This window comes from Ambystoma mexicanum, chromosome 6p (assembly GCF_040938575.1).
Source record: "Ambystoma mexicanum isolate Mex_15411 chromosome 6p, UKY_AmexF1_1, whole genome shotgun sequence".
In the NCBI taxonomy this organism is placed as follows: domain Eukaryota; kingdom Metazoa; phylum Chordata; class Amphibia; order Caudata; family Ambystomatidae; genus Ambystoma; species Ambystoma mexicanum.
The window spans coordinates 478,900,530-478,926,468 of NC_090935.1; positions in this window are offsets into that span (position 1 = coordinate 478,900,530).

Below are 25,939 nucleotides of genomic sequence, written 5' to 3' on the forward strand. Positions count from 1 at the left end.
CTATTGAGAGGAAATCGGCTGGTGGCCCCCAAAAGCCTCAGGAAACCCTTTGTCATGTTTGCGCTTTAGGGACACCGTGGCATAGCCAACATAAAGAAGATACTATGCAACCAGGTCTGGTTCCCACACATGGACACCATAGTCGAGGACACATTGAGGTACTGTGACCCATGCCAGATAAATGCGGCAAACTCACCCCCATGCCCATTCCAGACAGTCCCCCTCCCTGAGGGACCGTGGCAACAAGTAGCACTTGATTTCTATGGCCCACTGGAAGAAGGAGGTCACCTTCTAGTGGCGTTTGATGAATACACTAGATTCTCTCTAGTGAAACACGTGCAGTCCACGGAATTCCACTAAGTCGTAGCCGTGGTGGATGAGCTGTTCAGGAAATGGGGCATCTCCAACATTGTGAAGACCGATAAAGGCCCACCTTTCCAAGGTCAGAAGTTTGGGAAGTTCACAGCCCATCTCGGGTTCCACCATCAGAGAATCACACCGCTGTGGCCACAAGCCAACGGCATGGTGGAGCGCTTTATGGCAAACATCAAGCGGATGCGCCAAAAATCTGTGACTGACCAAACCTCCATGCCTCAAGCTATCTCCCAAATGCTGAGGAGCTATCGCCACACACCCCATGAAGCGACTGGCCGTACCCCAGCAGAACTGATGATCAGATACAAACCGCAAACCAGATTACCACAGCTGGAAGACTATACCCCTGCAGAGGACGCTGAAATAAGAAAGAGAGAGGCAGAGAAATGAAAGAAAACCAAGGAGTGGGCCGACCAGAAACAGAGAGCCAGAGAACCACAAATCCCTGTAGGTGAGATCATGCTAGTCAGACAAGCCCAGAACCGAAAAACCAACTCCCGATACAGACCCAAGCCCCTAGTGGTGACGGAAGTCAAAGGGCCAATGATCACCGCCATGGGAGATCAAGGAGAAATAACAAGGAACGCATCGTTCTTTCGCAAGATGCAAGAGGACCCGGAAGAAGATATGCCCCTCAAAGAGGAAGAACCCGAAACCCGAGAGTTGCCCACTGAACCACCCGAGGACCCCCTGCCACAGGCACCAGACGACGACACAGGCAACTCGCCCGGTCGACCCCAGCGTTCCCCAAGGAAGCCCGCCCGCCTCATTGAAGAAATATAGGCACTGAACTTCCATGATAGGTAATGGGGGGTGTTACATAGCAAAGGGCACCTGCCCCTTTAAGGGAAAAGCGAAACCACGAACGGGAGACGGAGGGGCAGGAGGAAGGGAGGGGAAAGAGAAAGGGAACAGCAGTTTGTAAGAGGAATAAAGAGAGAAAAGACGTGCCCAGTGTCTGTGCGTAATTGTACGAATGGGCCCAGGTATGACACAACACTATGCTTCATGCCAGGGAGAGCAAAGAATGATTCCCATACAGTGGGGAAGGCACGATAGGGGCGCCAACGTGTCTGGGATGAGAAAAGGGCTGCTTTGTTTTCCGGGACCAGACTGACCTCGAAATGTACTGCAGACTTCATGTTGATAACCAGGTGTATATCACGTGATTAGGATTGAAGGTAGCATGGTGCCAGTTCAATGTAACCAATTGCCTTGCAGTGTTTCAAGATGGACAAGGGCGCTACACACGTGTGGTGAAGATGGACGAGAAGACAGAAGAACCAATTGGAGAATGGGCTATCTGTAATCATTAGCGTTTATACAGGCGGTAGCCAATGTGGGTGGGGGATTAACACTGTATGTCGAGTGCATCATATGAGATGACTTTTGTATTTATAATCTGAGTATTGTACTGAGGACGAGAGAGTTCTACTGCAGTGGGTTTATAATACCACTGTTGCCATTTTTCTTTTGTATACAAAATAAAACCATTGTCTTTCTGGAAAAAGGATGCACCTAGCTTTTTTTCCCTAGTGGGTTTTATTTTCCCTAGTGGGTTTTATTTTCTTGATCTGATCGCTGGGGAGTTGACCTACATTATAGGTGACCCGAACGTGATCCCAGTATATCTTGCGAGAACAGAGGAGTCCTGGCCGCACATCCAGAGGGACCGTGCCCACCTGCAGCAACCAGTCCCATTTGTGCACAAACATTGAGAGGTTTACAGGAGCCTTGTTATCAGAATTCCTGTCTGTTTCTTGGAGCAGGGCGCTGTCCCCAGATTGTGCAGGCCATTGACAGGACCCTGTGAGGGAGGACTTTGGGTGCACCCTCTTCGTAGACAAACAAGTGAGGTCTAAGGGGAGGGGAGAGGTGTTGTGGAGTGTGGGGGAGAGTGGATATATGTTTGTGGTGAGGGAAGATTGGATTAATGGTTTAGGAAATTATGTAGCAATGTATATATATATACATTTTGTTTTTATTAAGTTTGTATTACGGATTGTGGAGTAAATGGGATCCTTTCCTAAGGTAATCCGGAAGAAGTGCTGTGTATTGAAGGAAAAAAGGATACGGATAGAGGCTCCTTATATTTAGTGAGTCTGGGATCTCAGTCCAGTGTAAAGGGGCGTGGGAATGATAAGTAGTTGTGGTGGGGGGGGTGTGGCTTGGCGGCCATGCAATAGGAAGCAGCACCTCGGAGCTCCCACAAAATCCTGTACAAATATTGGCCAAGCTGGCCCTATTTGTAAAAGAAAATTAATAGAAATACAACGAAAATGTGACTGACGGTCCAGAGAACAGCTGGGTAGAATCTCAGGACGAAACGAGGCGAGGACCGGACGAGAAAAGACCCGAGAGCAACTGGCGTGCCGACAAACAAAATGGCTGACGAGCACCCAACAAGGCAGTGCCCGGCGAAGAGAGGGTGAGTGGCAGTGGAACAAGCGACACTGTGGTGAAGAGAAGCGGAGCGCACCACGAGCGGGGACCGGCAGCACCACCCACACACAGAGCAGGCCTGCCGGACCCAATGGGAGTGGAGGAATAACCTATTCGCTGCAGAAAGAATCAGGCACAGAGATACGGAGCACCACGGTCTGGCAGAGGAGAAGGCATACTGCGGGCAGCGAGACACCAGCTGAGCTGGAAGGCCAGAAAAGGGGTGGCGAGGTGATAAGAAGGAGAATGGAAGGGCCCGGGAAGGGAGCGCAATAACACCCCGCCCCGGGACTCCAGTAACAACAATACCACATGGGCTGACTGCGAGCTGAGGACTCGGTAACTACAGCAGCTGGGCACAGTGTTGCGTACTGTAAACGGATGAGGGCACGCCAATAAGACCCCAAGCAAACAACACCCTAGGACATACTGAGACTCCACAGAACCAAACGCCAGGGGAGAGCAAGCCAACATACCCCAAAAGAGGCAAACCGACCATGGGGGGAGAAGCCAGCTTGAGGCCCGCAGAACTCTGCAGGCGGCAGCATATGCCAGATCAAATAGTAGCAGGGAGACAAGGGGAGAAGCAACACAATGTCAGACCCCAGCCCACATTAAATCAGGTCAGAGGGCTTAGCCCTGAAGATTGAGAGCGGCAGAGGGAGGGGGATACGCACAGCAAGATAGGGAGATCGCCACTGTTTCAAAAGCCAATGCTGCGAGTAGAGAAGGAAGGCTCGGCTGAGTCAGCTGAGGAGCTCCCACGATCGAGGTTATAACGCACTGCAACGGCAGAGACGGCGGGGGCAACAATAACCAACAGGTAGCTCTGCAGGCTGGGGAAGCAGGGAAGGGACTGTATCCAGATAAGCCCCAACCGCCACTGCCAGCCACAATATAAGCAGTTTGCCTGCTCTAGAGGGGTGCTAAAGCCCAGACAGTGCTTAGGAGCCGTACAACATTAACGTGGGAGAACACAATTCACAGATCCATCGCACCAGTGCTGAAGACCGCAGGAAGTAACCGGTCAAAGACTGTCAAGAAAAGTGGGGAATAAACTACCACAATTCCTAAAAACCTACTGCCCCAGATGTGCCAACGGTAGGTACGAACCAACGCATAGGGCAAGAGGAACGCAAGACCACCACCCCAGAGGCGCAACTGGGAAGCAGACCATGTCCAGAAAAGCGCTGCCACATATTGCACTGCAGCAACTCCCAGAAACATCGGGGGTTAGCGATAGAGGGCATAATCAATACGGCAGAGGAGGACATTCAAAGCCGCACAGCACTAGCAGAGAATAAGGCGCCAGTGGAAAAACCAGGGATTCATCGACAGGGGGCACCGAAGGGGGATAGTGCATCAGCCTGCGCAAGGCCACACAGCAGCAAGCTATCCCTGAACGGCAGACAGAATAGAAACCTTGCTAAGAGAGCTACCCCCTCCAACACACTGGAGTGACAGGGACTAGAGAAAGCAAACCCCTCATTGGAAGATAAACGCGACAGCAAGAAGCGCACCACAAGCAAGTGGCAGAGATATGCCGGATAAACAGAAGGGAGGAAAGGGCAAGCAGACCAGTGTGGAAACATACACCTGCAAACACATCACAAACCAGCCCACCTCATCAGATGCCAGCATGAGTACATCCAACTCGAAGCAACCAGAAGGAAGACAGGAAGCGGGTCCCATACTTGAGGCCATAGCCGCATTGAAGGCGTCATTGGAGCATAAAATGTATGCAGTTATTGTAGACGTGGGCCTCCTCAGACAGGACATACGGACCCTGGCAGACCGAGTGACCACGGAGGAGCAACAAGTCCAGAATAACACCACGAATATCACGACCGCCCAATCTCAAATGTAAGATACGCTGGAGCGCATATGCACCCTCGAACATAGAGTGGAAGATGCAGAAGGGAGGGCCTGACGAAATAATGTGCGCATCGTGGGACTGCCGGAAGGAGAGGCAGACAGAGACCCCATGAGACTTACTGCTTCAAGAGGCGAAAGCCGAGGTGTTATGCCAAGGCTTTGTGGTAGAAAGAGCACACACAGCCCGGACCAGAAAGACCCCACCAAGTGCGCACCCGAGGCCCATGATTGCCAAAATCATGAATTTTAAGGACCGAGAGAAAATACATTCACAAGAAAAGGGGGGGGTGATCACAAGAAATGCTTCCAGGATAGCAATATACCCGGACTACACAGCAATGGTGCAAAGGCAAAGAGCACAATTCCAACCAACTAAAGAGCACCTCAGGTCTGCTAATGTGAGATACATGCTGCTGTACCCCGCCAAGTTAAAGGTGTTACACAATGGCAGGTCATACCTCTTCGAAATCATGTTAGAGGTCCATAAATGGATCGACCAGCAGGCAATCCCACAATTGAGAGCCAGAAATTAGCAGAACATTAGAAATTCCCCCCCAATGGAGTGAGACAAAAAAAGAAGGATATTATAGAGGCAATATGGACCAGCTGATATAGAAGCGGGTGCCAGAACACTCTGAGGGCTGCCCCGCCGGACGCCACGACTAGGAACCCTACAGTGGCACGACTCGAGATGCCAGTTTCAAGGCATCACACTGCAACGAGCATACCCCCAGTAATGGGGGTGGTGCGAGGAAAGCGGTGAGGCCCGAGCAGGGGGAGGGTGGCTGGGAGTTTGTTAACAGTTACAGTTGTTGGTTGGAGAATAGCACGAGATGGGGAAGACACATCACACATAACGGACAATGAGGAGGCGCAAGTGGCAATGTGGCTGAAGCACAGCAGGAGGAGTATTACCTAGGCACAACCACAGCGCAAAGGAACTTTGCAGAATCTACGCTGAACGACGGTTACATGGACAACGGAGGGGAAAGACACCATAAAGGGAAATGAACTGTACAAAATAGAGCCAAAGGGCTAGAAATCAGACACAGGAGGGCGTGCAGGCCAATGGGAATGGTCAGGCCGCAACAGGAACTGGGAAAATGGGCCCGGAAGATGTTACCATAGCAACTTGGAACATGTGGGGGCTCAATGACTACGTTAAGAGATTGAGAGTATACACCTGGCTCAACAAGTCGAAGTGAAAATAGCAATGCTGCTAGAAACTCATTTGATGGCAAAGAAGCAATACAAGATAGCCAAGAAATGGGGCGGACAAGTGTATAGCTCAACTTATTCCAACTATGCCAGAGGCGTGCTGATGTGGATTGCCCTCGGTGTCCCATAAAGAAGTGTGCCTGATAAACACGTACGCTCCAAACCACGACGTGACCACGCTCCTCAGGAAACTCCACTACTGGCTACCTGGGCTTATACATATAGGAAGGCCCTGATATCGACATGGCGACTCAGACCAGAAGCACTAATGTAGGGGGAGTTTCAGGAACACCTGCAGGATGCGATAGACGACTACTTTGTGCATAACCACGGGTAGTGTGGACAGTACTGGGACGGTCTGGGGCGACTTTAAAGTGGTGGTCAGGGGAGCGGCGATTGGGAAGACAGGGGGACTCAAAGGGAGTGTGCTGGCTGAACTTGGGGAAATAGAATGTGAAATTGAACAGGTGGAAACACAAGCAGGCATGACAGGCGAGGAACCGGCTGTACTCGCCTCACTGAGGCTAGAGTGCATCGCCATTTGGGAGAAGCTGGGGAAACTGCACTGTGGGAAATATATAAAGAGACTGCATGCAGAAGACGACAAGCCCGGCAGGCTTCTACCCTGGCTAACTAAGCAGGAGAAAAAGAAAGACCCGATTAATGCAATAATAGACGAGACAGGGAAGGAGGTGAGGACCCAAGAAGGAATTAATAAAATATTCTCGCAATTCTATGAGAGGTTGAACTCCAGGAGCCACGTGGCGGATGCCTCAGACATTGCTGACGCCCTGGCCCAAATTGACCTCCCCAAAATAACTGAAGAGCAGGTACAGATGCTCGAAGCCCCCCTTACCGAAGTGGAATTGGCAGCCGTAATAACTAGTCTCCCGACCGGCAAATCCCTGGGACCAGATGGGTTACCCAGTGAATTCTACAAAAAAAAAACACACCCTGGCAACAAAGTGTGTATTGAGCAATGCCCCCGCCTACATGAAAGATAAAGTGAGCATCTATTAACCCACAAGAAATCTGCAATCATCTGAGGATTGTCTGCTGGAAGTATATGGCATTAAGCGAGCTCGTGGATATGGTCGTGCCGTTCATGTACAAGGAGCACAAACTTGGAATGCCCTACCTGCACAGTTACGCAAAACAGAAAACCACCTGGCTTTCAGAAAACAGTTGAAAACCGCTCTATTTTTGCACAATAAATAATTTCTGCAACCATCCCTTCCGGACCTTTTCATCCCTGCTTCTTTGGCGCCTGGATGCCCTTGGGCTTTGGCGCGGTACAAATACAATAACATAACATAACCATGGGCACACATGGATAAAAACACCTTATAAAAGTACTTGCATCCCTCACTGCTGGGGTGAGTAAGTGGATATATGCCTTTGAGAGGCATACAGCTGGTACTATCTTGGCTGTAGGGGATTTGAACATATGAGCAAAGCAGGGTACCCGGGTGTGAAGTTGGGTTATGATAGCCATGTTGGGGCACATTTTAACGATGTCAGGCCTCAAGTTTGGGTGGCATTACGGCATTCATAGTCCGATACGCCAGGTCTCCAGTCGATTATGCAAAGAATGACGCATGATGCTGAGGTCCCCACCCTATATATATTGCATGTGCAAGAGATGTGGCGGCAGAGATGGGAGATTCATGGGTTCGAACGATTACATTTTTCTATTTTGTGGTTAAAAGAGGCCTCCCAAAATAGGTACAGAAAGCGCTTGACAAGATAGTGGGGCTTGGGGCAAAGGGTTGGGCAGAAATTCTGGCTATTTGTCATGGTCATCGGGCCAAGAACACAAACATTAAAGGGCCACATACACAGGGGCCCCGGATGGACAGAGTTCTGGCGCCTTTGGCACCTGGCTCATGAATAACAATAAGCAAGAACATTTATTTGGGAGAAGAATGCTTTTATTCTGGACATAACACCTCATTTCAGGTGCAAGGTGCATTTAACATAGGGACTTCCATCACTAAAGCAGCCCCACATGTACTCTTGGGTGTGGCTGCTGCTGCTATTGGGTTACCTTGCACGTGCTGACTCTCTAGGAGTGGCAGGCAAGCCAGGCCTAGTGGGCGTGCCCACGATCACAGCTATATAAGCTGCTCTGATCCCTGAGGCAGACGCTTCATGTTATTCTGCACTTCCATGCAGCGTAACGCTCACCGCCGCCTGGGATTAAACTTACCTTTGGAAATGCTGTTTCCTGCTTTCATACTTATCAACTGGGGAACCTGCTCTCACCTGTGCGCATCTTCATTCATCCTGACATTCTTCCTCAAATCTTCTGGAACGCTGGCATCTTCTTCTTGACATCGCATTTCATCTTCAAACCTTCCAGAACTCTGACATCTTCATCCTGGCACCGCAGCTCATCTTCAAATCTTCTGGGACGCTGAAATCTTCATCTTGGCACTGCAGCATGACGCGCTTCGTCAGCGACAGCAGCACCTGCAAGTAAAAACAAAAGGCAAGTAGACACTTAAAAGACATTCAGTTTAAGGTTGCGCTACCACCGAACCTCGCGCTTCGCCTTAAACTATCACTCACCTGTTGTTGGACATTGCGGTTTAATCCATCTTCTACCTGGCTGTGTTCTGCGCCCCCACAGCTGCTTTCGGGCCGCCTTTCCATCTTTTGGGAAGAAAACAGAAAACGAGAAGAGGCCAAGAGAAAACATAAAGGGCTAGAGACAAGAGGAGAATCATAGTCACAGCTGGACTGGACTATTACTTACCAGGGATCAGTGAAGGAACTTGATGACATTGACAAGCGCCCCTGCCAGAAGTATCAGGACGGAGAGCTTACCATCAATAATTAACAGGTGAGCCCTATGGGCCGGTACATGCCCACAGAAATCGCACCTTGGGTAAAAGGGTTTGAGAGGCACAATAGTCCCTGATCAGCGCACTCACATTTTCTCATATCCACGCAGGAGCAGTGTCACCAATTGCCACCGCTCACAGCTTATCCGCAGAGGGAAAGACCGGACGAGGGTGATCTAATTCCTGGGAGTGCTGCAACCGGGCCCCAATGCCTCCGCAGAGACCAGGTGAGCGTAACAGAATGCAAAGCCTCTACGACTCTCTACCTGGGCGTTATGGAAACTTCAGAGACAGACCAATTGGCCCAATTACTTGGGGAATTACAGGCTGAAGTACATGCTTCAAGGCAGGAAACCAGTGCATTAATGAGGGATCTTATTGTAACTCAAGAAAGAACCGACGACTTGGCAAAACAGATGCTACAGGCACAAGCAGGGCAGGTTTCCTTGCCGGGGATAGCCTATTCTTCCACGCCACAGCAATCAACACCGGTTCAGGTGGTCCTTCCAGGAGCAGTTCCTTTAGCCCCCGCCCCGCCCAAACGCTTCATCAGCGATCCAAACAAGTTTGCCATATTCATGAACCAATGTCGCCTTCATTTCTTATGCAGACCAGGAGCTTTTCCTAACGATCAAGCCAAAGTTGCATTCGTACTCTCATATCTAGGATGCAACGCGGCGGACTTGTCAATACCATTGGTAACTCAAGATGATCCTTTGCTTCGGAATTTTGGGGATTTTCAGCATGAGATGGAGAAATTGTTTGCCCGACATACTCAAGGACAAGCCCTGGACAATGAATTGTTGTCACTCAGACAGGGGAATCAAGATCTATTAACCTACATTGCAACCTTCAATCGTCTCATAGCCCAGACCAACTGGCCTGAAGAAAAGAGAACTACGCTCTTTTATCGAGGGTTACTTGGAGAACTTAAGGATGTGTTGGCTCAAGTTGTGAACCCACCTGAGGGGTGTGTGGACTACTGGACAGTGCAATTCGGTCATAGGTTGCAGAATAGGAAAATGGATCAAGCCAGAACAGAGGGAAGTTTATGTGTGACCCCATGAGAACCAGACCAAACCACACAAACAGTCGAAACCAATGCAAATCGGTTGTTTACGGAGTCCTCTTACCAAGGTGGAAAGAGAGAAAAGAAGGCAGCAACAGATCTGCTTATATTGTGGTAAAGCAGGTCACTTCCTCCGTGAATGCCCGGTAAAACCACCCAAGAAAATAGTTGGAGCACGGACAAAAATGACGAAGAAGAAGTACAGGACTCGGGAAACTCCAATGCCCAGCAAGCGTAGGGGTCCACTTGTCGAGCGAGAAAAAGGAATCCGTGCAGACCTCACATCTAGTCCTGCCAGTACTTTTGGGGAATCACAAGTAACCGTCAAAGATACATGCCTTGGAGGCATACATTGACAGTGGAGCTGTGGGAAACTACATTGACCAAGATCTGGCTATCCGAATAGGCCGTGCTCTCCAACAAAAGCAGAAATCGGAAAACGTCACTGCAGTGTATGGTTCTCGGCTATCATCCGGCCCGGTGACACAATACACTGAGAAAGTCAAGCTTCTGTTGCAGGACGGGCATCAAGAGGACATTACCTTCAATCTCATCAGTGCTCCTCAGTTCTAGATGATATTGGGAATGCCTTGGCTGGAGACCCATAATCCTAGGATCGACTGGCGAAAACGAGTTCTGACCTTTCCTCAAGATTGTGCCGACACCTGTTACAACAAAGACGTTGTCAACCTGAAACCAAAGAAATGAATCGTGCTGGGCCTCACTGGCTCTTTACCACTTGAATACCTGGATTACCAGCATGTCTTCCAAAAAGAGCAAGCCAACGTTTTGCCCCCAGACATACCCTATGATTGCCAAATAGACCTCGTACCGGGAGCCCAGATTCCCTGCAGCTGGATTTACGCTCTAACAGAGCAGGAAAACCAACATCTTAGAACTTACCTGGATCAGTATCTGGCAAACGGTTTTATCCGTCCATCCAAGTACCCTGCTTCATCGCCCCTCTTATTCGTGCCTAAAAAGGAGGGGGGACTTAAGAACCTGTATTGACTACAGAGCAATCAATCAAATCACAGTAAAAAACTGATACCCCTTACCACTCATACCATAACTCCTGGATCAGGTGAAACACGCTCAGATTTACACAAAGCTGGATTTACGAGGGGCCTACCATCTTGTGAGAGTCAGAAAAGGAGACGAGTGGAAGACGGCCTTTCGCATGAAATATGGCCTCTTTGAATACCAGGTCATGCCCTTCGGGTTATGTAACGCCCCAACAGCATTCTAATTCTTTATGAATGACGTGCTCCGTGAACTATTGGACGTTTGCGCACTTGTCTACATAGATGACATTCTCATCTACTGAAATTCCAAGGAAAAACATGTTGGTCATGTCCGGGCAGTCCTAGAGAAGCTTCGACAACACCAGTTGTATTCCAAGCTGGAAAAATGTTTCTTCCATGTGACCGAGGTCGAATTTCTTGGTTTCATGCTCATAACACAGGGTGTACATATGGACACGCGAAAGGTGGACGCAATCCTCCAATGGCCCAAAAGGAGTACAAAGTATGCTCAGATTCGCTAATTTCTATCGTCGATTTATACCTGGGTTCTCACAAATCGTACACCCAATTACTTCCTTGCTGAGAAAGAACAAGAAATTCCATTGGTCCACAGAAGCTGAAGAAGCCTTTCGGAAGCTAAAACTAGCATTTACCACAGCACCATTTTTTTTCCACACCCTTGACCAGACCTGCCATATGCGGTTGAAACAGATGCTATAAAACGTAGCAATGGGAGCAGTATTGTTCCAACGGGACCCGGAAACAGGACAGTTACATCCCGTTGCATACTGGTACCGCAAGTTTTCTGCCCCCGAATTGAACTACGCAATCACGGATAAGGAATTATTGGCAATTAAAGCAGCATTCAAGGCATGGAGACATTGCGGGTCATTCCGAGGTTGGAGGTATGGGAAAAACGATGCCGGTAAAGGATTACCGGCATCGCTTACAGCTCGGATATTCTGACCTGCCAACCTGCTATTAGCGGCACCGTAAATAACGGTGCCTCTAATAGCGGCATGAGCGCGGGCACGCGACTCTTCATGCCGGCAATACCGGCATGCCGTAAACTGGAGGACATCACAAGTCAGGTGGACATGCAAATACCGGCATTATGAAGGCGCTAAAAGAGGTTACCGGCATGCCGTAAATACCGGCATCACACACCAACTGTAAAATGCTATGTGCAGTGTTCCCAACTGCCACAGGTGCACACCATCAGCACAGGTGGAGGCAATGGAGTATGGGCCTGTACAAAAGGAGCACACCCACACACCACAGCCCTTTCCACACCAAGATGAATCCAATAGTAGCATCAATCCTTCAGCTGGAGGACATGCTTGCATTGCAACACCAGCAACAACACCAACAGCAACAGCAGGCACCACAGAGGAGATGCAGCAGGGGAAGGGGGGGTGAGACAGGCCCAGCATGCCCCACCAGTGCAGCCATTTTAACCACGCAGTCAGTCCTTTCAACCCAACCCCGGAACAGAACCACACCCTGTACAATCTGGACCGGACACAATCAACACCATTGTGGACATGATACACAACGACATTGTCAGTCTCATTGAAATACGCACTGCCATCTCCCCTCTACTGAAGGTAGTGTCGGTGCTCCACTTCTTTTCCGCAGCCACCTACCAGCACACAGTGGGGCACATGCATCGCATATCACCACCCTTATTCACTCGCATCCTGAAGCAAGTGCTGGATGCCCTCCTCAAGCACACAACGGAATACATATCTCTACCACAGACTCCCCAGGAGATTCTTGAAACAAAAGGTGGCCTCCATGCACTGGCAGGCATGCCAAATTGTATAGGTGCCCTTGACTGCACCCACGTGGAGTTGGTGGCCCCGCATGCCATGGAGGTGGTGTACCGCAATCGCAAGCAATACCACTCCAACAAGGTGCAGATGGTATGCGACGCCAGCAAGATCATCACACATTGGGCCTCATTACACGGTAGGCAGTAAGGGTTTACCGGTACCGGTATTTTACCAGTACCGGTAAACCCTTACCGCTTTACTACGAGGTCCCTTTGCGGGTTGGAGAATTTAACGCCTGCTTTTTGCAGGCGTTAAAAACCAACCCACAAAGGGACCAGGGAGCTAATTACGGTACCGCAATTTGCGGTGCCGTAATTAGCACCTTCCCCATTCCCATTATGTCCTATGCGGCAAAAATGGGAATGGGGAAGGGCAATGGGGGAAGGGGGAATTACCGCCCCACCAACCTTCGAATAGGGCAGTAATTCCCCTTTCCACCAAGGCGGTGCCAGTATTTTACCGGCATGGACCAAGGTGCTAACAGCACCTTGGTCCACCGCTGTCCGTGTAATGAGGCCCATTGTTGTGCCCGATATCCCGGATTAACCACAGGAATGCTGCATGTCACCATGGGAAAAATCAGCACAAAATGCCTAACATGGCAGAGCCTACTGCCAACGCTCTCCATCTGAAAATCCTACACATCACTAAATGGACACGGACACAGCTGTATGCGTACACAATGCATGAGCAACAAGACGGCAGAGCGCACCGTGTATCATCTTGAAGATGCAACCCACATCATTATTCCATGGCACAGGACACATTGAGGGCATAGAAATGGCGTGCATACAACCAGGGACATGTGCATGTGGCCAACGATAATCTGCCGGCATATGTGACTAGTACAGCTGTCCATCATAAGTCAGTCGACTGACTTATACTTTTTTTTTGCCTCCCATGCAGGTGACAGTGGCTATCCCTTGATGACCTGGCTCATCACCCCTGCCCGATAACCCACTGAACAGGCACGTGGAGGACTACTATCGATCCCATGCCTATACCTGTGTGGTCATTGAGCAGATCTTCAGCCTGTTAAATGCGTGGTTTCGCTGCCTTAGCACCTCGGGTGGGGCACTCCTCTAGAGGCATGATAAGGTGGCCAAAATGATCAAGGCATGTGTCATGCTGCACAACATGTGTATCCGACACAACGTGCCCCTGCCCCCTGGCATTGAACTGCAACCACCTGGTGATGATGAAGGGGATGAAAAGAAGTGGCTGCACATCATTGCGGTGCCGATGCACAGGAGGGACGTGCTGTGGGTCAATCAGTGATTGCACAATATTACTGACACACATGGCTGCAGAGGGTGACATGATATTTTGACAGAGGGCACTGGGTGTGGGGATACATGCACATTATGCACTGTATATGAATAAATGACACATGCGCAATGATGAATGTCCACTCAGGTCTTGCTTTTCACACAACGGGTGTATTGAAATTAACAATGAAAACGCAATAACCCACCTCCACCTTAACCCCCCCTCCTCCTGCCCTCACAACTCCCCCACACACCCTCACCCCCGCCCCCTCCCCCCACAACTCCCCCACAAACCCTCACCCCCTCCCCCTCCCATGTCCCAACAAGTCTAAAATGCCTTCATCAGGCTGGCCAGACTATTTTTTTGCACTCCCTGTACCTGGTGGCAGCATGACCGGCCGGCACAGGGTGCGCGACGACCTGCGGAGTGGCCTGGTCTGGGTAGAGCTTGATGAGGATGGTGTGGCCGCCTGCTCAAATTTGGTTGCCGGGCGTTCTGACTCCATGGCATCGCCTATACGGCTGAGTAACTGCCGCAGGGCGGATACCTCCTCGCACAGGCAGCTAGTATTCTCTGCAAATTTCTTGCCCATTGAGGCGGTGTTGTCAGTGATTGTCTTGCCTAGAGAGGCGATGTTCTCCCACCACTCCTGCCTTGCCTGGGCGTTGTCCTCCACGAACTGCCGCACAAGGGCAGTCAGCTGCTCATAACGCTGCGGCCCTGCGGGCGCACCTGTGGAGGTGGACGGTGCCTGGGTCTCATGTTCGGCCTCACTGCTCTCCACTATGGGATTAATGGCCCCTTGAATTAACTGCCCCCCAGACTGCTCCGGGTGTGGTGCCATGGTCTGACTCAAGAGATGAGATTTGGGGGGATGGCAGTGGACTGGGTGTGCGGGACAGTTCTGAGGAATCGCCCTCCGTGGGCACCCATACCTCTTCCTGTGCCTCCTACTCAGCCTGGGGTGCTGTGGCTGCCACCTCCCCAGCCAAACTGAACTCTGCCGAGTGTAGAGCCTCAGATGTATCCTGTGGCTGTGCGACAGGTGTTGGCGCTTCCGCCTCAATGGCCCTTGGCAGCACCAGTGAGCTGGCAACTTGAGGTGTTTTCAATGGTGGTGCACAGCGGCCCTTGGGTTGGCCCTTCGAGGTGTAAGGCCGGTTGGCCTCATCCTGGGCCCTCTTCCGGGGTGTGGTTTGCTGTGGGGGTGAGTCCTGGGTATCGCTGTCATGGTCTGAGCCTGTGGGGGACGAAGAGAGGAACGGCATGAATGATGTTTTGATAGGCATCATACATACATTTGAACAATTGATCATCCACACAATCGAGGGTAATAGGCATTTGAGTTTGGATGATCACGTTGTTTGATACATGGGTGGGTGATGCAGGCATACGTTGGGGTCACTCATGTTGGGGAAGACGTATGGTATGGGACATGCATATTTGTTGGGGCCTGCATGCAGTGTGACTTATGCCATTTACATCTTTGTGTGGTATGTGTCAGGTACGGCATTGCCTTGCCGCAGGAAACTGCATGTGTCTGTGATGCGTCCGACAACTTTGCTGGAAATGTGTGTGTGTTGGGCCATGGCTTGTCTCTTTGGACAGACATATTGGTGAACTATCATCAGACTCTGCATTACAGTGTTTTCTTAGGACACTCACCTCCATCCGCTGATGTTGTGGCGCCACACTCCATGTCTCCGACACCTTCTATGCCCTCAATGCCAATCAGGCTAGCACAGATGTCCTCCAATGGGGACAGCTTGATGGAGGAGTTGTCTCCTCCGCCTGTTGCCATTGCCTGGCTCCTGTTGGCACAGAGTATGTTCCGTACTCTCAGCCGCAAGTTGTCCTGCAGCCTTTTATGGTGCGTGAGGTGTTCCCGACTGCGCTTACTTTCTGCACCACAAGTGCTCAGATCTCTTTCTTGCGAATGATGGCCTCCCTCTTCATGCTCTGGGAAAACACGATGTCAGCATGTTCCTGCAGGGTCTCAGCTAGCATGTCCAGCTCATCTTCATTGAAGCGCTCCTTGCGCAGGCGGGAGGCGCCCTTCTTAATAGCCTTTGGCATTGTGGTGTGTTGGAGGATGAGTTTCCACGAACAGCAGTGTCCTATAGGTCCTGTGTGCTGAGGATGGCAATGGATTGTGTTTTCAAAGATGGCTGCCGCGCTCCTTCCCGTTCCTGTGCGATGGCGCTACTTCCGGTTCCCCTTATTTATGGTGACCGTTATTAGCGGTGACCGCTAATGATGCATTGGTTCATGCCAGTAGTACAATCAGTGCTATGCATGATGCCGCAAAGGGCCTTTTTCGTGCCTTTTACAGCATGGCGGTAATGCCCTTACCGACATGTCGCAAAGCTCGTGCCCCCGAAGTCGTAGTAGCCCTCTATTAGCGGGCTCTTGACTACACGGACACACTATTTGCGCCATGCCGGTAAGGACAGGTACTTAACTCCAAACTCGGAATGATCCCCATTATCTTCTTGGGGCAAGACACATGGTCACCGTCATCATGGACCACCGTACCTTACAATACTTGAAGACCGACAAAGCACAATCCTCGCATCAATTTCGTTGGGCTCTCTTTTTCACAGAATACGACTTTCTTATCACCTATAGACCTGGAGTACGGAATGGAAAGACAGGTGCACTATCATGCATGAGTGAAGAAAAAGATGCTTTTACAACATCCAATCCCGTGGCCATCATTCCCAAAGAACGAATCCAAACCAAGATCGCCTCTACCACGTGTGTAGATGACTTAAAAACCAATTTGCAATCCCGGATGAATCAGTCAACACAACAGGAATGGCTTTTGAAGGGAGACCGGTACACCATCGAAAACAATCTACTAAATTTTCAAGGACGCTTATAAATCCAGGACAAGAAACTGCAAAATCAAATCATCATGAACTATCATGATTCATTAGTGGAAGGACATCCAGGAATAGCCAAAACTCAGGCTAAGATAAAGCAAAACTTCTGGTGGCCAACTTGGAGAAAAGACATTGCCCAGTTCATTGCAACCTGTGGTGTCTGCGCACAACACAAGTCTCAGAAACGAAACCCTGCTGGCTTCCTATGTCCCTTGATGGTATCACCAGCTCCTTGGCATACTCTGTCAATGGACTTTAACACGGATCTTCCTACCTGCAATGGTTACAACACCATCTTAGTCATTGTGGATTTATTCTCCAAAATGGCCCATTTTATCCCTCTGAAGGGACTCCCAACTGCATTGACTCTCGCTACTGTGTTTTTAGAACAAATTGTCCGGTTCCATGGATTTCCATCAATATTAATATCGGATCGTGGAACTCAATTTGTTTCCGCCTTTTGGAGAAGGTGTTGTACAATTGCCAAAATTTACCTCCGGTTGTCCACAAGCCATCACCCTCAAACTGATGGGCAAACCGAACAAACTAATCAGACGTTAGAGCAGTATTTAAGATGTATGTTACAGCACTCCGAGGACTCCTGGAAAAACATACTCTGGGTAGCCGAGTATGCATACAACTCTGTTTACACGAGTACTGGGCAAACTCCATTCTATACTGTGCACGGAAGACATCCGCGGACATCAGTATTTGATCCACTCAATACTTTGGAAATGCCAGCAATAAAAACCTTGCATAAAACCATCACGCAGGTTCTTGAGGAAGCGACAGAACATTTGACTAAGGCCAAAGAAAGACAAAAACTGTTTGCTGATCGGCACCGAAAAGAGGCTCTCGATTACCAGATTGGGGATAAAGTCTGGTTAGCGTCCAGATACATACCGTTGAAAGGACCAAGGGCCTTCCGCCCCAGATATTTGGGCCCCTATACTATCAAAGCAATAATCAATCCTGCTGCCATGAAATTAGAGTTACCATCGCACATGAAGTTACCCACCAAACCAGGACCGGGAGGAGGACCACCCATGAGAGGGGCCTTGAGGGGGGAGTGCTGTCATTGCAATCGGGCCAAGAACGCAAACATTAAAGGGCCACATACACAGGGGCCCCGGATGGACACAGTCCTGGCACCTTTGGCGCCAGGCTCATGAATAACAATAAGCAAGAACATTTATTTGGGACAAAAATGCTTTTATTTTGGACATAACACCTAATTTCGGGTGCAACATAGGAACTTCCATCACTAGAGAAGCCCCACATGTACTCTTGGGTGTGGCTGCTGCTGCTATTGGGTTGTCTTGCATGTGCTGACTCTCTAGGAGTGGCATGGTGCGGCAGGCAAGCCAGGCCTAGTGGGCGTGCCCACGATCGCAGCTATATAAGCTGCTCCGATCCCTGAGGCAGAAGCTTCGCGTTATTCTGCACTTCCATGCAGCATAACGCTCACCGCCGCCTGGGATTAAACTTACCTTTGGAAATGCTGCTTCCTGCTTTCATACTTTCCAACTGGGGAACCCCCTCTCACCTGTGCGCATCTTCGGTGATCCTGACATTCTTCCTCAAATCTTCCGGAACGCTGACATCTTCTTCTTGACACCGCATTTCATCTTCAAACCTTCCGGAACTCTGACATCTTCATCCTGGCACCGCAGCTCATAGTCAAATCTTCTGGGGCGCTGAAATCTTCATCTTGGCACCTCAGCATGATGCACATCGTCAATGACAGCAGCACCTGCAAGTAAAAACGAAAGGCAAGTAGACACTTAAAAGACATTCAAGTTAAGGTCACGCTACAACCAAACCTTGCGCTTTGCCTTAAACCATCACTCACCTGTTGTCGGACATTGCAGTTTCATCCATCTTCCACCTGGCCACGTTCTGCGCCCCCACAGCTGCTTTTGGGCCGCCTTTCCATCTATTGGGAAGAAAACAGAAGAGAAAACGTTATTTAGGAATTAACAACAATAATGAGAGCAATGATACCAAGACAGAAAACGAGAAGAGGCAAAGAGAAAACAGAAAGGAAAAGAGACAGAGGAGAAGCATAGTCGCAACTGGACTGAACTATTACTTACCGGGGATCAGTGAAGGAACTAGATCCCAACGACAAGCGCCCCTGCAAGAAGTAGCAGGACGGAGAGCTTACCATTAATAATTAACAGGTGAGCCCTATGGGCCGGTACATGCCCACAGAAATTGCACCTGGGGTAGAAGGGTTTGAGAGGCACAATAGTCACTGATCAGCACACTCACGTTTTCTCAGAGCCACGCAGGAGCAGTGTCACCAATTGCCGCTGCTCACAGCTTATCCGCAGAGGGAAAGACCGGACGGGGTGATCTAATTCCTGGGAGGGCTGCAACGGTGCCCCAACGCCTCCGCAGAGACCAGGTGAGCTAACACTATTATTATCCATCTTTGTAAACAGTTGAAAGAAAAGGAGAAGGAAACTGCACAGCAAGCGCAAGCATAGGAAGCAAAACTGGTAAAAAACAAGTTAGCAAAGGTTGCGTTGGGGCTGTAGCAACAGTGCAGACGGAAGGATCGGCTGTTTTCAGGGCGATTAAGGCTGATATCCGTGCGGTACCTGTACCTTCGTGGGAGGAGAAAACGAGTAGGCCGGTGGGTATCAACCCCAATATCAAGGAGGTATTCCAGGGTGATTTCAGCAAGGTAGATGGGAGTTTTCAGGTGCCCGAGGGGGTCAAAGAGGGTTTGGAGGGATGGGAACGCAAGGAGGAGCAGGTGAATGTTGGACATATGGGCCAATGGGTTATTTTTCAGGGGATTGCAAGAGTAGACAAACATATGCGTATCCTAAACAACAAATACCCTCAGGGAGGCCCGGTCTCATATCCCCAGCCATATGGACAGTTCCCCCTGGCTGTCCCTGGCTGTCCCCTACAGTGCGCTGGTGCCTGCAGCCCTGCCTGCTCTCCCGCCATCTTCCCCACAGCTACCAGCCCCTGGTTCTAATAATGTACCATCTTACAGAGTATATCAAGGGCAACAACAGGGCCCTCATATTCTGAACAGTACTACCGTAGTAGTGTCGGAGGTGAGGGGGGCTGGTGGGTGGTGTCCGGGCTGCCTAGTGTTAGTGTGGAAAGTGAGGGGGCTTGGTGGTGGTTGTGGTGTCACGTGCCTGGAGAGAAGGGTCACGTGACACAAAGAGTGGGAGGAGAAATAAAGGAATCACCGGAACTGGCAGTTTCGCGCCAGTCCGGGTTTATGCAGCCAGCCGACGAGTCGCATGTCCTTTATTGCGCGGCGCTTGCATGCTCCGCGAGCAGGGTTTCCTTCGTCGGAGGCCGCGATCACGCTGCTACCGCGGCCCACTCCAGGGGCGGCCTTTCATACATCACACTGGCGACGAGGATGGGATGTGGACTGCACGCCTCCCAGCACCAGAGGGAGCCGCGGCGTCCACAGACCCACGACAACTCCGCGGAGGCCGGTAAGCATTAGCCCCGGCTCCGCCCACGCCCAAGAAAAAAAAAAAAAGATTTTTTTTCTTCTTTTCTCTCGCTTTCCACAACAAACAAAAAAAAAAAGGAAAGAAATCTCTGGCCACGCCAACACTCCAGGATAGCCACTGCACAGCCCACCACGGCCCGGAACCGCAGCGCTTCACACGAAGCCACGTGCCGTCACACCAGGCAGCCAAGATAACCTCACCAGCTACGCTCAACCCCAAGAAGTCATCCAAAAGAACAACATGTCGAGCCCAAACACCAGCCCAACAAGAATCAGCACCGGCTCCTCATAATCGAGGAGAAGCATCACCGAGGAGCGCAGCGACCCCTCACTGACAACGTTCATGCCACCATTCGACCCTTTCACCAGCGGAGCGGCCATCCGGTGGGAAATATGGCTACAACAATTTGAGATGCACCTAGAGGCACGAGATATCACCACACCCAAAAAGATGCGCACCTTCCTCTTGCTCAACGTGGGGTCGGCAGCTCTGCGCCTTTTCAACGCCCTACCAAACCGCGGGAGCGACATTGACTACGCAGCGGCGAGGGCTGCGCTCACCAACATGTTTAAGCCTGACCTCAATCCGGACTATGAGCGGTTCCATTTCTGCATGGCACGTCAACGCGAGAGGGAGACGGTAGACAAATTTCACGCTCGCCTTCGCGAAATGGCCGTAGGCTGTGAATTCCCGGACGAAGAATTCGCCATTCGCCTCCAGATCATCAATGGAATCTCTTCGGAAAAACTAAGGAGGGCAATTCTGTCAGAGAAGAACATGCGACTATCACGCATTCTCGAGACTGCGCGCCTCCGTGAACAGACAGAGGACCAAGTAGCAGTAATGGAAGCCGCCATCCAGAGACTACCGCTAGACAGCCCCGGACCCGCAGAAGACGTAGCAGCTATCTCCAGACAACAATCAACTCGCCCGAAACAGTACCAGAAGCCGCACCAACCACAAGGACGAGACCAAGCCTGCAAATGGTGCGGAGGCCCATGGCATAAAGGCGACTCTTGCCCCGCCTGGGGGTCCACATGCAGAAAATGCAATCGCCTCAACCACTACGCAGCAGTCTGCCTGAATCCGCCAAACAAAAATGACAAAGACCCAAGCTCCCGCACAACACAAGAACAACGGAGGAGATTCGCACCGAGAGAACATCCCCGCCAACAAACGAGGAGAGGTAAAGCGAGAGCAGTCGACGAGTCCCAAAGATCCCCGAGCTCAAGCGACAGCGACAACAGCGACAGCAGCTCATCCCCCGACAGACAGAACAAAGGGAAGAAGAAGAAAGGGAGAAGACCAGTACACCGTGTACACTTAATATCGGCAGTCAAATCAGGCCGATCGCACCAAAAGAAGAGACCGTCGTGCACAGTCCTCTCCAACGGAGACCCACTCAAAGTGATAATTGACACCGGCGCGACAGTCAACGTCATGCCCGTGACGGCTTTCAACAGACTTCACCCACAACCAAAACTCCACAAGAAGAAAGTCAGACTATACGCCTATGGATCCAAGAAACCCCTACCAGTGCAGGGGTCGTTTAAATCCAACTTTGCGCACAACAACACAAACTGCCGCGCACGGATCTACGTCGTAGACGCTGGTTGCGAAACCCTATTGAGCTGCAGAACTGCAGAGAAACTAAAGCTGATACACTTTGCGTTCAGCGTCCAACACGACGAACTCAGCAACATCCTAGGTCGCCATAAGAAACTATTTCAAGGCATCGGGTGCCTGAAAGGGAGGTCTATCAAACTACACATAGACCCCACCGTCGAACCCAAGGCAGTGCGCCACCGACGGATCCCGTTTCACCTGCGGACAGCCGTAGAGGAAGAGCTATCCAAACTCGAGGATGCTGGAATTATCGAGAAAACATCAGGCCCGACCCCGTGGGTCTCGCCTATGGTGGTAGCCCAGAAACCGAAACAGCCGAACGCGGTGAGGATATGCATCGACATGAGGCTCCCCAAAGTAGCCATCGGCCGAGAACGCCACGTAACTCCCACCATTGATGAGCTCATCGTAGACCTCACAGGGGCGAAGGTATTTAGCAAACTCGATCTCCGATCAGGATACCACCAGCTAAGACTATCCAAAGAATCACGGTACATTACCACGTTTTCGTCCCACCTCGGCCTCATGAGGTACAAGCGGCTGAACTTTGGAATTTCATCCGCCGCAGAGGTTTTCCAGCACGAGATCCGTAAAGTCATCACAGGACTAGCTGGTGCCACCAACATCAGTGATGACATCCTGGTATACGCCGCAGACAAGGATGAGCACCACCGACGACTAGCAGCAGTCCTGGAGAGACTCGAGGGAGCAGGGTTGACGCTCAATGCCAAGAAATGTGAATTCGACAAAGATGAACTATGTTTCTTCGGATACATCTTCAGTGCCGCAGGCGTATCCCCTGACCCATCCAAAGTACAGGACATAAAAGACTTCAAACCTCCCCAGTCTGCCTCGGAGGTGCGAAGTTTCATAGGGATGGCAACTTACTGCGCGCGCTTCATCCCTGATCTCGCAAGCATCGCGAGTCCCCTCAGAGAACTAACCAAGAAAGACCAAAGATGGGAGTGGACCGAAGTCCACCAGCGAGCATTCCAACAGATCAAGGACGCCCTGTCCACTACCATAACCATGGCATTCTTTAACGTGGAACGGCAGACTGAACTCCTCGTGGATGCCAGCCCCGTAGGCCTAGGAGCCGTACTGACCCAAACAGATAGCGAAGGCAGAGTGTTCCCCATCGCATTCGCCAGCAGGGCCCTCACGAAGCCAGAACAAAACTATGCCCACATCGAAAAGGAGGCCTTAGCAATACTGTGGGGGTGCCGCCACTTCAAGGTGTACCTATTAGGAAAACAAGCAAAAGTCTTCTCTGACCACAAACCCTTGATACCGATATTCCGAGGCTCTGCTCCACACCCCCCGGCCCGCATAGAGAAGTGGATGCTGCAACTGCAGCCGTACAACATTGAGGTAGAATATCGGCCAGGTTCAGACAACCCGGCAGACTATCTGTCCCGCCATCCGCGACCCGCTACCGACAGCGAACAACATCATGCAAGAGAAACAGACGAGCACGTCTGTCATGTGGTGGCGTGCGCCAGGCCACGAGCCCTGACGCTGTAAGAAATAATACAGGAGACAAGTGAAGACACAATTTTGCAACACACTGCCTCGGCCATTCAATCAGGAAGCTGGAAGACCTATCTCATGTCTGCATCTCACCGCACCATACCAGCTCAAACCAAGCTCAGAGCACTGTTCGGGATCAGACACAAACTCTCGAAAAGGCCACCGCATCATTCTGCCGGAGTCCCTCGAAGAGAGGGCACTCAAACTAGCACACAGTGGACATCAAGGGATTGTCAAGTCCTCGGCGTACCTCAAGTCCCGGATGTGGATGCCAAACATGCATCAAAGAATCACAGAACTAATTGAGTCATGCGCAGCCTGCCAAGCGTCCAGGAGGCCAGAGAACCCAGAACCGATCTCCAGTGCACCACGGAGCTGCAAAAGATGGGACGCGGTCAGCATGGACCACTGCACCATCGCAGGCGAAGGATACTTGCTTGTAGTGATAGACGAATTCAGTAGATACCCCGAAGTAGAACATGTATCATCCACCAATGCAGAAACCACCATCCTCACGCTGGAGAAAATATTCGCCACGCATGGGATTCCAAGGAAAGTGAAGAGTGACAATGGACCGTCATTCACCAGCCAAGAGCTGCGAGAATTCTTCAAAGAGGTAAACGTGAAACATCAGCGAATTACCCCACGATGGCCTCAGGCCAACGGAGATGCGGAACGCTTTATGGGGTCGCTAAACAAAGTTATCAGAATTGCCAAGGAGCAAAAACACCCCTGGCTGAAGGCAGTTTACCGATTTCTGAGGACGCACCGGCAAACCCCACACTCAGCCACTGGGATCAGCCCAGCAGCCCTTATGTTTGGAGTACCGATACAGGCGGAACTCACAATACATCCACACTGGGTCACAACCGAGTTAGACATCCCAGAAATGGATGCTAGGAGGAAGAGGCACAACGAGCAAGAGAGCGTCGCCAGGCGTGCACACCATCGAGAACTAAACCCCGGGGACACTGTCCTTGTCAAGAACCGGGCACAGCCAAAGAAGATGTCCCTAAACTTCGAAGTCCATCCGTGGACAGTTCAAACCACCAACCACAGCATGGTCACTGCCACCCGAGGAGGGGAAACGGTAACCCGGAACATATCCCACTTCAAGAAAGTACCCACGGAGATGTGGGAAGAACACCCCCTGTCCCCGAAGGAAAAGACTGTTGAGACGCCCCAAAGACCCACACCGTCAACCAGCGAAAATACGCCGGAAGAGTCAAACAGTCCGTGTCCGTGAGGGAGAAGCCCAAACCATCATCCCGCCTCAAAGGGTATGTCATAAATGGAGTATATCGCAAAGGGACTAACAGAAGAGACAATAATCCATGCTAAAATGTATTCTGTGGCATATGTGAATTTACCTCCAATTTGGGGAGGAATGTGGTGTCACGTGCCCGGAGAGAAGGGTCACGTGACACAAGGAGTGGGAGGAGAAATAAAGGAATCACCGGAACTGGCGGTTTCGCGCCAGTCCGGGTTTATGCAGCCAGCCGACGAGTCGCGTGTCCTTTATTGCGCGGCGCTTGCATGCTCCGCGAGCAGGGTTTCCTTCGTCGGAGGCCGCGATCACGCTGCTACCGCGGCCCACTCCAGGGGCGGCCTTTCATACATCACAGTGGTGTCAGGGGCCAGATGGGGCTGCTATGACTTAGGGGGATCTGGCAGCAGTTAGGATGCCTTGGGAGGAGGGGGGGTGCAGCTGTTACTTACAGCGGTCCTCGCACAGTTTTGCTGGGGTGCACAAACATATTAATTGTATTTTTTATTTATCTGTGTTACAAACGTGCACTGTGATTGTCCCTTTCTGTTTGCAAAGGACATGTTGGCGAATTCAATAAATATTACCTGACTTGACCATCAGATGAAACAAATGCCTTCTATCAAATGCTCACCAAAGTCGTTGCTGAACCATGCAGACATATGAAAAATGTCCTGCTTGCAATATTCAAATACTTTTAGCATCATTTTAAGCTATTTATTCATTCATCACTCCCTAAAGTTCATGCAGGTTTCCAATTAGGATCATAAATAACATGCGTTGCATATTTGGGAACATGTATATTTCCGTCAGTTATGTGACAGTTGAATGCACATACTCGGATGTAGCAAGACCTGCCCAGAGCTTTGTGGGAGTGAACAAAGCAAGTGATTGCTTTTGTTCAGGTAAATCCAGGCTGCTGCCAAAGTTAAACGGATTGCCTTCAGCGGCCAAAAGACAAAGCGCTCTCAAGTGCTCATGCAGGGTGACAGATATTATAACTCGAGTAAGTGCAAGAGAAATGTGCTGGCCCTGTTTGTTTAATACAGCTAAGACTACTCTGCGTCACGAAACACCTGTGTTTTATTGTGTTTGTGAATTCTGTTTGCATTTCACCATTTGAATGCATAAAGAAATCAAACGACTCGACGCAGCATTTCACAAATCAAGGAAAAAAGAA